Genomic DNA, 16,619 nt, shown 5'->3' on the forward strand with positions numbered 1-16,619 from the left:
CATTACCATTGTTGGATTGTGTATGTATTTAACAAATGCAGCGTGTGTGTATTTATGCTGCAAAGCAATCAATATCTTAGAAAAGAACCACAATCAAATTTAGTTTTAAAAAATCAGCCAAAGTACATTAAACACTTCTTGCCCTTGTATAAAAATGGTGCTTATCCCACGCTACCTAAAGAGACCGGAAAGTAAATTCTGTTTCAGTGTTCCTGCAAAATATTGTAGATTGCCTACAGTGAGGGAAAAAATTATTTAATCCCCTGCTGATTTTGTACGTTTGCCCACTGACAAAGAAATGATCAGTCTATAATTTTAGAAAAACGCATTTCAAAAAAGTTAGAAATTGATTTGCATTTTAATGAGTGAAATAAGTATTTGATCCCCTATCAATCAGCAAGATTTCTGGCTCCCAGGTGTCTTTTATACAGGTAACAAGCTGAGATTAGGAACACTCTCTTAAAGGGATTCCAAACTCTCCACCATGGCTAAGACCAAAAGGATGTCAGGGACAAGATTTTAGATCTACACAAGGCTGGAATAGGCTACAAGACCATCGCCATGCAGCTTGATGAGAAGGTGACAGCAGTTGGTGCAATTATTCGCGAATGGAAGAAACACAAATTAACTGTCAATCTCCCTCGGTCTGGGGCTTCATGCAAGATCTCACCTCGTGGAGTTTCAATGACCATAAGAACGGTGAGGAATCAGCCCATAACTACACGGGAGGATCTTGTCAAGGATCTCAAGGCAGCTGGGACCATAGTCAGCAAGAAAACAATTGTTAACACACTACACTGTGAAGGACTGAAATCCTGCAGCGCCCGCAAGGTGCCCCTGATCAAGAAAGCACATGTACAGGCCCGCCTGAAGCTTGAAAATGAACATCTGAATGATTCAGAAGCGAACTGGGTGAAAGTGTTGTGGTCAGATGACACCAAAATCGAGCTCTTTGGCATCAACTCAACTCGCCGTGTTTGGAGGAGGAGGAATGCTGCCTATGACCCCAAGAACACCATCCCCACCGTCAAACATGGAGGTGAAAACATTATGCTTTGGGGGTGTTTTTCTGCTAAGGGGACAGGACAACTTCACCGCATCAAAGGAACGATGGACGGGGTCATGTACTGTTAAATCTTGGGTGAGAACCTCCTTACCTCAGCCAGGGCATTGAAAATGGGTCGTGGATGGGTATTCCAGCATGACAATGATCCAAAACACACGTTCAAGGCAACAAAGGAGTGCCTCAAAAAGAAGAGCATTAAGGTCCTGGGGTGGCATAGCCAAATACAAACATACCTAAAGGAAAAATTTCCATTACTTTATAAACTCTACAACTTGTATAAAAAGTCATTATTAACACATTAAGGGAAAACCAGTTTTTCAGTACATCATTCCTTTCAAAGCTTCCTCTTAGTGTTTCTCTCATCAGAACACACAGTAAAAGCTTTTTGAGTTGCAAATATCTACTATAGTCTATCCACAGTTTAACATATGGAAATGTCATTCAGGAGTCAACGCGAGTATCTAACATTATCATAGTGCAAAAGAAGGTTCAGATTATATCATGGCAAAGGTGTTAAACGCTTGTCCATGGAGTTGTATGATTGGCCACGATTATGTGACTGTTCTGAGCCATATGTTTCTTACTACAGCCCAAAAATATTCATAAATCTGGCAAACTTTAGCATTTTTTTCTACTGGAATATTTTGTCTATAAATGTTTTCACAATGATGATTTTTTTATTATCATAAAATATTTTTCTTTTCTAGTTGCCTACGGCACTGAGTTTTATAATGGGTGTGTAACTGCTTTTTTTTTTTTATTACAGCGTGTTAATTTTTCAGCATTTAGCCAGTCACATAATTTATTTGTTTTTTTTATTTATATTGATTCAAAGGCAAACCACATATTGCTTATGACAGTTTTTAAGATCTTGCATAAAAAGCCAGAAAATTAAATGGCAAGTCTTAACTTTAAAAGGACATCAGATACAATATAATGTTGCCCCTTTTTGTAATTTAAATGAACAGTTTATCTATGTTTTTTTTATTGTTTAAAAAGATAGGTAATCCCTTATTACCCATTCCCCAGTTTTGCATAACCAACATGGTTATATTAATATACTTTTTACCTCTGTGATTATCTTGTATCTAAGCCTCTGCAGACTGTCCTATCTCAGTTCCCTTTTGACAGACTTGCATGTTAGCCAATCAGTGCTAACTCATAAATAACTCAATGGGAGTGAGCACAATGTTATCTTTATGACACGCATGAACTAGCGATGTCTAGCTGTGAAAAACTGTCAAAATGTACATAGATAAGAGGTGGCGTTCAAAGGCTTAGAAATAAGCCTATGAGACTACCTCATACTACTATAGTACGTTGGACTACTACAAAAAGTAACAAAATAATGCAACAGTAAGTGTAAAATAACTTTGTCCACTACTACTAAGTTTTACTATCATCTTTCAACTCACATGAGTTTAAACAATAAACAATGAAAGAATGAATAAATGATTGCTGAACAAACATTAATGCCCTGGTACAGACAGGTTAACCCCTTAACGACCAGTGCCGTATCCTGTACGACGCTGGTCGCTATGCCCTTAAGGATCAGCGACATACCCTGTACGTCCCTGCAGTCCTGGTCTTCTCTCTGCCGCGATCTTGCTCAAAATAGCGAGATTGCGCTATTTCTGCATGCCCCACGAGTGGGGCACTGCAGAAATAATTTGCAGAGTTACTGATGCAGAGAGGGCCACTCAGTGGGCAGCCCATCGCTGGAGTAAGCGGGAGTAGGGCGGTAGTGGGTGGGACCGCTCGACCACGCTACAGGGAATAATTTTTCTTTCTAATGACATGGTGAGTCCACGGATCATCTTAATTATTGTCCGAATATCAATCCTGACCAGCAGGAGGAGGCAAAGAACACCACAGCAAAAGCTGTTAAATACCACTCCCCTATCCACACTCCCCAGTCATGCTCTTTGCTTGTATCAGTTGCAAGGAGGGGTAAATTTAGGTGTCTGATTCTTCAATCAAGAGTTTATTTTTTAAGCAGAGCAAGTTTGCTCTGGTTTTCTTTGGGGTTTAGCCGTAGTCCATTTCAGTCTCTTCAGTAGAGCAAGTGGTGGCTTTTAAGCGTTTGGGAACTTGAGGTATAATCCCCACTGAGCCTCCCAAGTAATTTCATGCTGCTCTTGGTTGAAAGTTTGAGTAAGTTTACTCAGCCTTTTCTTTTTTCCACAGGTCCATGTGAGTTAGGAAGCCCCTCTCATACCAAGTGAGCTGTCCTGCTACCGGACAGATTTTTGAGGTAAGTGTCTATTTCTTTCCCTGTTTTGATACAGGAGAATTTGGCACTTTAACAGTTAATTCTGTCTAAATATACAATCAGCCTTCTAGGTTAACGGTTTATTGTATGGCAGTTTTGCAGGCACTGGGGATGTTTGGCTCAATTTATTAGGTTTTCACTTTGGTGTACATGTTTTTTGTTTGTGTATTAATGGCTACCGGGAGGTTTGTCAGGCCACGCCCACAATAGGCAGACTTATCTGAGATAGCAAGGACGTTTTTGGCGCCCTTTTAGCTGTTTCCTGTTGTTCCTGGATGTTGCAGCTCTGTTGCATAGCTCCTCATAGGTGATTCAGCATTCTCTCCGATGCGCTGTATGGGGGTCCAGATCATTTTCTGACCATGTTTCCGGCAGCAAGGAGGTCAGGTAGGCATCTCAGCAGAGCTTGATGAGGTGTGGAGGTTCAAAAGAAAGGTCCCTAATTACCTATAGGGAAGGTGGGGAAACCGGGAGTAGTACAACCTCAAAACACCCAAGTACAAACCTATGTGAAGCAAGGAGGTAGTGCCTAATTCCAAAAAGAAGTAATTTTTTTTTAAAAAGGGAAAGCAGGACAGAAGCTCAGAGGGTGTGTATCCCCTGCATCAATAGCATGTACACAGCACAGTGTATGCTGACACTAGACGTGCAATTCGTTTCGGATCGATTCGGAAAATTCGGAGATTCGGATCGATCCAAATTTCCGAATTAAAATACTGCTGAATTTACCGCATAAATCCGAATTAGTTCGGATTTATTCGGTAAATTCGGATGGCCATGGATTACACTAGTATTGTACAGTATATTAGGTTATATCACTCTGCTATGGGTTACACCTAATATACAGTACATAATACTAGTCTAATACACAGCACACATATCGAATCGAACCGAATCCAGCCAAATTTTTTCGAATCCGAAACGAATTCATTCAAAGTTTTCCGAATCTAAACGAAATTCGAAAAACTCAGAATCGAACCGAAACAAATTTTTCGATCATGCACATATCTAGCTGACACGCCCACCTGTCAGACAAATCTTTGTTTACGGAGAAGTGTTCTAACCAAGTGGATATCAGAACTGTACTTGAGTTTATAGCCTCTCAAGTGAGAAACACATAATGTGGGAGGATTTTACAAAATGTGTATCGAGAGAAGAGGGCTTATATAAACCATAACATCTGTGTGATAGTGTACTGTGTCCCACAGCAGTGATCTGGTGTACAAATATACTCCTCATTAAACACTACTATATTGCAGACTTATAAAGCACTAAGTTATCATTCCATTGTAGTAAACTAAAATATGGACACTTATCACATGAAGACAAGTCATGTATAATATAGTGCAAATTAAAGAAGAAGAGAATAGCCCAATTCCGCATACACAATAACAAAATGATATCAGAACTAACAGCAGTCCTTATAATATTAATTGATAGGAAAACATTAATATGGAGAATTAAGAGGTTCTGGAAGAGGAGAGGTCTCCTAGGATATTATAACAAAAGGACCATGAATCTCATATTCACAGGTTTGGACCAACACTCCAAAACTCTAGAGATGCTGTAATTGGGTGCTAACAAGTCCAATAATAATGCTATAGCCATACAAAACCATTGGTACACAGAAAACACATGGGGGTCTCAGGGATTTATGTTATGCTTTAAAATAAACAGCATTGGATATGTTGGTAGAGGGCGAGTAGGTCTCCTAGTATGAATGGTGGAGGTTTGCTCTCTATTTTTCCAAGAAAGCACTATAAGTAATTCATTCATTCATGCCAAAGGGATTCATGCATTGAAGTCTGAAAATCCACTTCGTCTCAGCTCTCAGAAGGGCATTCTCAATATTTCCACCCCTTATTCCAAGAGAGACATTCTGGAGTATCCAACTTTGCAGATCTGGTTTGCAATCATGTCTCTCCAGAAAATGTCTAGCCACCGTAGTCAGTTTTTTTTTATCCTTTTCCAGGTCTTTTCTAGCATTTTTGATATTGCAAATGTGTTCCCACAAACGTTTTCTGAATTCACATGCCGACATTCCAACATATTTTTTCTTACATTTGCATTCTATGCAGTATACAATGTTTTTGCTTTAAAAATTAAAAAAGTAATCAATATACTGTATATTGTACCAGCAGGAAAAATATCGATCTGCTTCATGTTCAGCATATATATGGTCAGAATTTACATGTCCCACATGCATATGTTCCTTTAAAACCGTCTTTCCTGCGGTGAAGAGGTGATTCAGCATTCTCTCCGGTGCGGCTGTATGGGGGTCCGGATCATTTTCTGACTTTGTTTCCGGCAGCAAGGAGGTCAGGTAGGCATCTCAGCAGAGCTTGCTGAGGTGTGGAGGTTGCCTGTTGATTTTTTTGTGGGGCTGTTGCTCTGTTTATATCTGAATTTCTGTCTGAATTTCAGGGACTATAACGTTTGTGTCTCTTTTTACATTCATTTTGTGAAAAATTGTTGCTGCAAGATTTATTGTGCAGTTTATTTACGGATTTTCTAGTTTAAAAAAAAAAAAAAAGTATTTTTAAAATTTAAGGGGACAGTAATGTTTTTTTGTTTCATTAAAATTCTGATTTGAACTTTTTATTGATTAATCAACAGTATCTGAGGCTTTGTCTGCTTTTCCTGTATAAGGTTTCTGATTCTGTTGCAATTGTGTCTAGTGTTTCTTCTCATAAGTCTAAGGAAAGTACTTCAGTAGCATCTGAGAGTGAGATCTCGGATTCTGATAGTGTAAATCCTTCTTCTGAACCTGAGGTTATTTCCTTTAGGTTTAAGCTGGAGCACCTCCGTTTGTTACTCAAGGAGGTTTTGGCTACCTTGGATGACTCTGAGGTGTCAGTCATGGTTATTCCTAAGAAATCTACTAAACAATACGTTTTTTGATATCCCTTCCTCGGTGGAAGATTTTCCTATACCAGATCGTGTTTCAGATATTATTGCACGAGAATGGGAGAAGCCTGGGATTATTCCTTTTTCACCTTCTCCAATTTTTAGGAAGATGTTTCCTATTGCTGATTCTATTAAGGAATCTTGGCAGATGGTTCCTAAGGTGGAGGGAGCAGTTTCCACTCTGACCAAGAAGACCACTATTCCTATTGAGGACAGCTGTTCCTTTAAAGATCTTATGGATAAGAAGTTGGAAGCTTTGCTTAAAAAGATTTATGTTCACCAGGGGTATCAATGGCAACCGGCTGTATGTATTGCTACGGTTACTAGTGCAGTGGCATATTGGTTTGATGCATTGTCGAATTCTATTCAGCAAGATACTCCTCTTGAAGAAATTCAAGATAGAATCAAGGCTTTGAAGTTGGCCAATTCCTTTATTGCGGATGCTTCTCTACAGGTCATCAAGTTGGGAGCAAAAATGTCTGGTTTTGACATTTTAGCTCGCAGAGCATTATGGTTAAAATCTTGGTCTGCGGAAGTGTTCTCTAAGTCTAAGCTTTTGCCTATTCCTTACAAGGGTAAGACCTTGTTTGGGCCAGGTTTGGCTGAGATTATTTCTGATATTACTGGAGGGAAGGGGCATTCTCTTCCTCAGGATAAAAGAAATAAGCAGAAGGGTCAGCAGAGTAATTTTCGTTCCTTTCGTAACTTCTTTGGTAAATCTTCCTCTTCTTCCTCCAAGCAGGAACAGTCCAAGCCATCTTGGAAGTCAAATCAGTCTTGGAATAAGGGGAAGCAGTCCAGGAAGCCTGTTGCTGACTCAAAATCAGCATGAAGGGTCTGCCCCCAATCTGGGAATGGATCTTGTGGGGGGATGACTCTCTTTCTTAGCTCAAACTTGGGTTCAAGATGTTCAGGATCCCTGAGTGATAGATATCGTGTCCCAGGGTTACAAACTGGAGTTCAAGAATTTTCCTCCCAGAGGCAGGTTTCTTCTCTCCAGGTTATCTATAAACCAGATAAAAGTAGATGCCTTCTTACTTTGTGTTCAGAATCTTTCCGACATGGGAGTGATAGTTCCGGTTCAGGAACAGGGTCTGGGTTTTTATTGCAATCTCTTCGTCGTTCCCAAGAAGGAGGGAACTTTCAGACCTATTTTAGATCTCAAGAGTGTAAACAAGTTTCTCAGGGTTCCGTCTTTCAAGATGGAAACTATTCGATCTATTCTTCCTTTAGATCCACTGTGGTCATGAACTGACCTTTCTGAACCAAAGGATGCGTATCTGCATATTCCCGTTTACAGGGATCATCACAGGTTCCTAAGATTTGCATTTCTAGACAAACATTTTCAGTTTGTAGCTCTTCCTTTTTGTCTGGCAACAGCTCCCAGAATTTTTTTAAAGGTTCTGGGAGCATTGTTGGCGGTGCTTCGATTAAGGGGTGTTGCAGTGGCTCCTTATCTGGACGACATTCTAGTTCAGGCTCCATCTTTTCAACTAGCAAACTCCCACACGGAGTTGTTGTTGTATTTTCTGCGCTCCCACGGTTGGAAGGTGAATTTAGGAAAGAGTTCCTTTATTCTGGCTACAAGAGTGGTATTTTTGGGGACCATTATAGATTCTCTAGAGATGAAAATTTTTCTGACTGAAGCAAGAAAGTCAATGATTTTCAATACGTGTCTTGCTCTTCAGTCCCTTCCTCGGCCGTCAGTGGCTCAGTGCATGGAGGTTATTGGTCTGATGGTTTCAGTCATGGACATCATTCCATTTGCTCGGTTCCATCTCAGACCTCTGCAGTTATGCTTACTCAGGCAGTGGAATGGGGATTATGCAGATCTATCGCCAAAGATTGTTCTAGATCAGTTATCCAGAGATTCTCTTCCATGGTGGTTGTCTCAGGATCTTCTCTCTCAGGGAACTTGCTTTCACAGACCTGCCTGGGTGATTGTAACCACGGATGCCAGTTTGCTGGACTGGAGTGCTGTCTGGGGTTCATTAAAGGCTCAGGGTCTATGGACTCGGGAGGAGTCGGTTCTTCCAATAAATGTTTTGGAACTGAGAGCAATTTTCAGTTTATCAGGTTTCAGTCGGACAACATAATGTCAGTGGCTTACATAAATCATCAGGGAGTAACTTGGAGTTCCTTGGCCAAGACAGAGTGTAAGGTTTAAACAGTATGTCTGATAAACCTTGTGTTTATAAATTATAGTTTTGTAGCTGAGATTTGCTTCTAAGGAAAAATGGTATTAAAGGAACAGTAAAGTAAAAAAAAAAAACTTTCATGATTTAAATAGGGCATGTAATTTTAAACAACTTTCCAATTTTACTTTTATTACCAATTTTGCTTTGTTCTCTTGGTATTCTTAGTTGAAAGCTAAGTCTAGGAGGTTCATATTCTAATTTCTTAGACCTTGAAGACTGTCTCTAATCTGATAGCATTTTGACAGTTTTTCACCACTAGAGGGCGTTAGTTCATGTGTTTCATATAGATAACATTGAGCTCAGGCATGTGACGCTCCTAAGAGTCAGCACTGATTGGCTAAAAATGCCAGTCTGTCAAAAGAACTGAAATAAGGGGGCAGTTTGCAGATGCATAGATACAAGGTAATCACAGAGGTAAAAAGTATATTATTATAACTGTGTTGGTTATACAAAATTGGGGAATGGGTAATAAAGGGATTATCTACCTTTTTAAACAACAAAAATTCTGGAGTTTACTGTCCCTTTAACCTTAGCAATGAACAAAATCAGCAGAGTTAATTAAGTGATGAGTGGGTTCTCATTTAACATGAAAACAAATTGTGCAGGGAATGCAAATATATGCCTAGGAATAGATGGGTTATAGATGCTTTGTATTTTACTTTAGTGTTCAGGAAAATGTATACAATGAGGGGTAGTTATCAAGCCGTCTACTTTACCTGCCTTCACCGGCCCAATACGCCCGCCTAAGCTCGCCTACCATCGCCACCGTGGACCTGAATACGTTCGCCTAAGTTATCAAAAAAGCTGTCAAAAAGCCGCGCACCAAGTACGGGGCGATGAGCAGCGGATTGTGATAGTTATCACTCATCCGATCTATCATAATTGTATTTAATTGTAGTTATTTGTAGCTAATTAATTTAATTAATTTAATGATAGTGTAGTGTTAGGTTTAATTGTAACTTAGGTTAGGATTTATTTTACAGGCAATTTTGTATTTCTTTTAGCTAGGTAGTTATTAAATAGTTAATAACTATTTAATAACTATTCTAACTAGCTAAAATAAATACAAAGTTACCTGTAAAATAAATATAAATCCTAAAATAGCTACAATGTAATTCTTAATTACATTGTAGCTATCTTATGGTTTATTTTACAGGTAAGTATTTAGTTTTAAATAGGAATAATTTATTTAAGTGCAGTGTTAGGTGTAATTGTAACTTAGGTTAGGATTTATTTTACAGGTAAATTTCTCTTTATTTTAACTAGGTAGCTATTAAATAGTTAATAACTATTTAATAGCTATTGTACCTAGTTAAAATAAATTGAAATTTGCCTGTAAAATAAAAATAAATCCTAAGATAGCTACAATATAATTATTATTTATATTGTAGCTATATTAGGGTTTATTTTAAAGGTAAGTATTTAGTTTTAAATAGGATTCATTTAGTTAATAAGAGAAATATTATTTAGATTTATTTAATTAATATTTAAGTTAGGGGGGTGTTAGGGTTAGTGTTAGACTTAGGTTTAGGGGTTAATAATTTTATTACAGTTGCGGCGGTGTAGGGGGGGCAGGATAGGGGTTAATAATTTTATTACAGTGGCGGCGGTGTAGGGGGGGCAGGATAGGGGTTAATAAATTTATTATAGGTGGCGACGGTGTAGGGGGGCAGATTAGGGGTTAATAAGTTTAGGATAGGTTGCGGCGAGGTCTGGGAGCGGCGGTTTAGGGGTTAAACTATTTATTTAGTTGCGGCGGGGTCCGGGATCGGCAGGATAGGGGTTAATAACTTAAGTATAGGGGGGGCAGGATAGGGGTTACTAGGTATAATGTAGGTGGCGGCGGTGTCTAGGAGCGGCGGTTTAGGGGTTAATAACTTTATTTAGTTGCGGGGGGTGCCGGTATAGGGGGTTAACATGTTTAATATAGTTGCGGCGGGGTCCGGGAGCGGCGGTTTAGGGGGTATACATTTATTTAGTTGCGGCGGTGTAGGGGGGGCAGATTAGGGGTGTTTAGACTCAGGGTACATGTTAGGGTGTTAGGTGTAGACAGCTCCCATAGGAATGAATGGGATGTCTGGCAGCAGCGAACATGAACTTTCGCTATGGTCAGACTCCCATTGATACCTATGCGATCCGCCGCCTCCAGGGCGGCGGTTTGAAAACCAGGTACGCTGGGCCAGAAAAGTGCGGAGCGTACCTGCTAGTTTTTTGATAACTAGCAAAAGTAGTCAGATTGTGCCGCACTTGTGTGCGGAACATCTGTAGTGACGTAAACATTGATCTGTGTCGGACTGAGTCCGGCGGATCGAAGCTTACGTCACTAAATTCTACTTTTGCCGGTATCTAGGGCTTGATAACTTAGGCGAATCAGCCTCGCCTCAAATACGCTGCGGAATTCCAGCGTATTTGAGGTTGACGGCTTGATAACTACCCCCCAATGTATCTGCATGAGAGAACAAGAGGTTTGTTTAAAAAAAAGCACAGAAATATATAGTGCAGTAAAAGTTCAAGCAAGCATACAAACAATGTCAGTTAATTCCTTATACAAAAGTTATACTTGCGGTTACAGGCTTGGAAGTAGTTGCAATCAGATGCACAACAGAGAGCTGAAATGAAGAGGATTGCAGTCTGTTAAATGGAGGTTTGTTATCCGAAATCCCAGCTGCTTCAGAGATGTGTGTTGTTACACAAAGTTCCTTGTAAGCAGGATTCCTAGCAAGCTGACAGGAGGTCTGAAGCCAGAATGAGGCTGATAGGCACAGGAAAACACGATTGAATTGAGGATAAACAGCAAGTAAATCGCTGTTTAAAACAAAAGGAAACAGAATAAAGGTTTCCAAAATACTTTTGAGAGGAAGCCTGGTTTGAGGTTGTTAAATCCAGAGTAAAGAAACAACTAGACTTATTTACAAAATACTCAAGCAATGTCTGCTCCAAGGAAGTGAGAAAAAGGGGTGGAGAGAGACTTAAAGGGACACTGTACCCAAAAATGTTCTTTCGTGATTCAGATTGAGCATGAAATTTTAAGCAACTTTCTAATTTACTCCTATTATCAAATTTTCTTCATTCTCTTGGTATCTTTATTTGAAATGCAAGAATGTAAGTTTAGATGCCGGCCCATTTTTGGTGAACCTGGGTTGTCCTTGCTGATTGGTGGATAAATTCATCCACCAATAAAAAAGTGCTGTCCAGAGTACTGAAACCAAAAAAAAGCTTAGATGCCTTCTTTTTCAAATAATAATAGCAAGAGAACGAAGAAAAATTGATAATAGGAGTAAATTAGAACGTTGCTTAAAATTGCATGCTCTTTCTGAATTACAAAAGAAAAATTTGGGTTCAGTGTCCCTTTAAAGGTACAGCATCATTACACAGAGGTAGCCAAGGTTATTCAGTGGGTGGAGATTCACAACTGTTATCTGTCTGCTATCCATATTCCAGGGGTGGACAATTGAGAAGGGGATTTTCTGAGCAGACAGATTTTTCATCCGGGGGAGAGGGAACTTCATCCAGAGGTATTTTCCAGCTTCATTCTCTGTTGGGGGCAGAATGCCAAGCTCCCGAGGTACGGGTAGAGGTCAAAGGATCCTCAGGCTGTTATGATAGATGCTCTGGCAGTTCCTTGGACTTTCAGTCTGGCATATGTGTTCACTCTGTTTGCTCTTCTTCTTCGGGTCATTGCTCGGGTCAAACAAGAGAGGGCATCGGGGATTCTCATTGCTCCGGCGTGGCCTCACAGAATCTGGTTTGCAGATCTGGTGGAGATGTCTTCCCTTCCACCTTGGCGTCTTCCATTAAGGAAGGACCTGCTTCTGCAGGGTCCCTTCCTTCATCCAAATCTCGTTTCTCTGCAGCTGACTGCTTGGAGATTGAACGCTTGATTCTTTCTAAGCATGGTTTTTCTGAGTCAGGTTTGCAAGCCCGTGACTAGGAAGACTTATATGGTTTGGCGTAAATATTTGTATTGGTGTGAATCTTAAGGTTACTCGTGGAGTAGAGTTAGGATTCCTAGAATCTTGTCTTTTCTCCAGAAGGGTTTGGAGAAAGGTTTATCTGCTAGTACCCTGATGGGTCAAATTTCTGCTTTATCTATTTTATTTCACAAGCGCCTGGCGGATGTGCCAGATGTTCATTCTTTTTGTCAGGCCTTGGTTAGAATTCGGCCTGTGTTTAAGTCTACTACTCCACCTTGGAGTCTTAATTTGGTTCTTAGAGTCCTTCAACAGGCTCCATTTGAACCTATGCATTCTTTGGATATTAAGATGTTATCTTGGAAGGTTTTGTTTCTGGTGGCTATTTCTTCGGCTCAAAGAGTTTCAAAGCTTTCAGCCTTACAGTATGAATCACCATTTCTTATTTTTCACTCTGATAAGGTAGTTCTTCTGCATACTGCCTTGGGTTTTCTTCCCAAGGTTGTTTCTGATAAGAATATTAATCAAAAGATTGTTGTTCCTTCTTTTTGTCCTAATCCTTCTTCTCATAAGGAGCGTTTGTTGCACAACCTGGATGTGGTTCGTGCATTGAAATATTTGCAGGCGACTAAGGATTTTCGCCAGTCTTCTTTATTTGTTGTCTTTTCTGGGAAGCGTAAGGGTAAGAAAGCTACGGCTACTTCTCTTTCTTGTTGGTTGAGAATTGTTATTCGCTTGGCATATGAGATTGCTGGTCAGCAGCCTCCTGAGAGAATCACGGCTCATTCCACGAGGGCTGTTTCATCTTCTTGGGCTTTCAAAAATGGAGCTTCTGTAGATCAGCTTTGCAAGGCTGCGACTTGGTCATCTTTGCACAAAATTTTAAAAATTTGTTACTTTTGCTTCAGCAGAGGCTTCTTTTGGGAGAAAAAGGTTTTTCAACCAGTGGTGCCTTCTGTTTAGGTTAACTGACTTGTCCCTCCCTTATCATCCGTGTCCTCTAGCTTGGGTATTGGTTCCCAACAGTAATTAAGATGGTCCGTGGACTCACCATGTCATTAGAAAGAAAACATAATTTATTCTTACCTGATAAATTTTATTTATTTCTTCACACGGTGAGTCCACGGCCCGCCCTGTTTTTCAGACAGTTTGCTTTTCTATAAACTTCAGGCACCTCTGCACCTTAGATTACTTCCTTTCTCCTTTCCCTTTGGTCGAATGACTGGGGCTTGTGGGTGGGGGGGGGTTTAACAGCTTTTGCTGTGGTGCTCTTTGCCTCCTCCTGCTAGTCAGGAGTGATATTCTCAACCGTAGTTAAGATGATCCGTGGACTCACCGTGTCAAGAAAGAAAAAAATAAATTTATCAGGTAAGAATAAATTTATTTATTTTTAAAAACTGCGTCATTGAGGGGGAAGGAGGGAGTAGGGGCAATGAGGGGATCCCATGTGGGATCTGTTAAAGTAAAGGGATCTGGGAGGGTATTGAGGGGGGGCAGCTACGCTACAGAAAAAAAAAAAGTCAAATTTGCAGCAAACTGGGTACTGCCAGTACCTAATATGGCGGCAAATAGGTAGAGGGGGGGAGGGATAGATTTATTTTTGGGGGGGGGATCAGGGAGGTTAGGGGGGAACCTACACTGCAGCAAATATATATATATATATATATTTATATATATATATTTTTTTTTTTTTTTTTAAACTATTAAAAAAAAAAAAGGCTTTTCTTTTCATACTGGCAGACTTTCTGCCAGTACTTAAGATGGCAGTGAAATTTGAGGTGGGGGAGGGAAGAGAGCTGTTTGAGGGGGGTCAGGGTGGGATGTGTCAGGTGGGAGGCTAGTCTCTACACTAAAGCCAAAATTAACACTACAAGCTACCTAATTAATCCCTTCACTGCTGGGCATAATACAAGTGTGGTGCCCAGCGGCAATTAGCGGCCTTCTAATTACCAAAAAGCAATGCCAAAACCATATATGTCTGCTTTTTCTGAACAAAGAGGATGCCAGAGAAGCCTTTTCAACCATTTGTGCCATGATTGCACAAGCTGTTTGTAAATAATTTCAGTGAGAAACCTAAAATTGTAAAAAAGTGAACTTTTTTTTTAATTTGATCGCATTTGGTGGTGAAATGGTGGCATGAAATATACAAAAATAGGCCTAGATCAATACCTTGGGTTGTCTAATAATTGCTTGATGCTAGATATGATTATTTATAAACTACACAGGCCTGTGGAATATCTACCTGTAACTACCAATTACACTTACAAATCTCAGCTACAATTTAACTATAGCTATAGAATACCTTTGATTTAAAACATTAAAAATATAAAATTGTTGATACATTACCAGTAACCAATATGAGAGATCAATACTCTATTGTGTGGAAATATTGCACCAGTTTTGGAAGAGAATTAAGCCCAATAATCCCTTATCCAGAAAGAGGGTCCCAACAGGATTTGTCTTACAGAAACTGTGTTCACACACTCGCATTCCTCTGTAAGCAAAATGGAAGCAAGGCAGGATTGCAACAAGGGCAACAGGCAAGGTTTACTCAGTCACCAAAAAAATTTTTTTTAGCAAAGGTCCCAAACCAAAGTGGTGTTTTTTTCTCTCTTCCCTTCTTTGCATAGTCTTTTTGTCTGAGACCAATTTCACCTTCATTTCTAAATCCCCCAATGGAATTCTCTGGGTGAACTCCCTTTTAGTCTGAGCTTATTTCTCATTGGCCCATGGAAATGCATATGGTAATTCTAAATCCCCTGACAATTTAAAATACCCTTTGGTTGCAATTTTCGTATTGAACACCGGGGGGACAATAGGCAACGGAATGTAGTTTCATTAGCAAATATTATTACAGAAAAGTATATTTTCTTAAATTAATATTCAATATTTCTTTCCTAAGATATGGTGAGTCCACAACATCATCAATTACTGTTGGGAATTTCACTCCTGGCCAGCAGGAGGAGGCAAAGTGCACCACAGTTAAACTGTAAAGTATCACTTCCCACAAACCCCAGTCATTCTCTTTGCCTTTAGTGCATGGAGGAGGTGAAGTTTTGGTGTCTGAAGAAAATTGGATTTATTTCACTTAAAACAATATTTTATTTTAGTAAGGCAGAGTAGGTTTACTCTGTTCTTTTTCCTTTTTCGAGGATTGGATCTAGCCGTACTCAACGTTAGTCTCTTCAGTAGGGCAGTGGTGGCTTTAAAGCAGTTAGGAACTTGTAAGGTGGGCCTTGCTCTGTTTTCCTAACATTGTTGCTGCCCATGGTATAGAAAGGCAGAGTAGGTTTACTCTGTTCTTTCTTTTCACTACAGGTCTCTGTGAGAAGTGGCATCCTCTCATACCATGTAGGCTGTCCTCCTGCCGGACGGCTAGACTGCAGGTAAGTGCCTTTTTGTCTTCTGGGTGGGGGACTGGCACTAAAAGAGTTAAGGAGCCTTCTCTGCAACATTATGTGGGACAGATATATCCTTTAGTAGGATATATTAGGCAGGATGAAGGCACTTTATGGTGACAGGAGACTAGGGATTAATAAGGAATCCCCTGATTGTTGGGCTTGTGTATCTATAGCTCTCTAATCTCAGGGAGTGTTAGCTTCACAGTATTGAGACAGTGGATACTAGATGTTTTTGTGTGCGCACTATGTATTTTTTCTGTGCAGTTTATTGGCGTTTTCCTAGCGGTCCTTTAAGGAGTTTACCGCCACTCTGCCTTGTGAATAGAGGGCAGAGTCAGCGAAATTGTATTTTCTTGGGCTTGTTTCACATGGTAAATGAAGCGCAATGTTAGAAAATAGTTGCACGCTTTATTTCCATGCTGTTGCCGTTTCTCCTCCTTCTCTGAGAAGGAGCTGAGGTGCCATTTCAGTCCCTTGCCGGGTGCGGTCATGTGACCCCGGCTGAGAACGGTGCTTACACAGCTTTTTTATTTACAGCGCAATACTAACTTTAAATTACTATACGATACAAACTACTACTTATATACAGTGTGTGTGTATGTGTATATATATATATATGTGCACAAACATCACTGCCTATACTGTGTTTGTTTGTATCAACGTCCCTTAAATTAACTGTTTGTTTTAAGTGACAGTCCTGTTTTCCATCTTAATATGAGGAGAGTCCACGGCTTCATTCCTTACTTGTGTGAATACTGAACCTGGCCACCAGGAGGAGGCAGACACCCCAGCCAAATGCTTTAATACCTCCCCCACTCCCCTCATCCCCCAGTCATTCTTTGCCTTTCGTCACAGGAGGTTGGC

Source organism: Bombina bombina, chromosome 4 (assembly GCF_027579735.1).
Source record: "Bombina bombina isolate aBomBom1 chromosome 4, aBomBom1.pri, whole genome shotgun sequence".
In the NCBI taxonomy this organism is placed as follows: domain Eukaryota; kingdom Metazoa; phylum Chordata; class Amphibia; order Anura; family Bombinatoridae; genus Bombina; species Bombina bombina.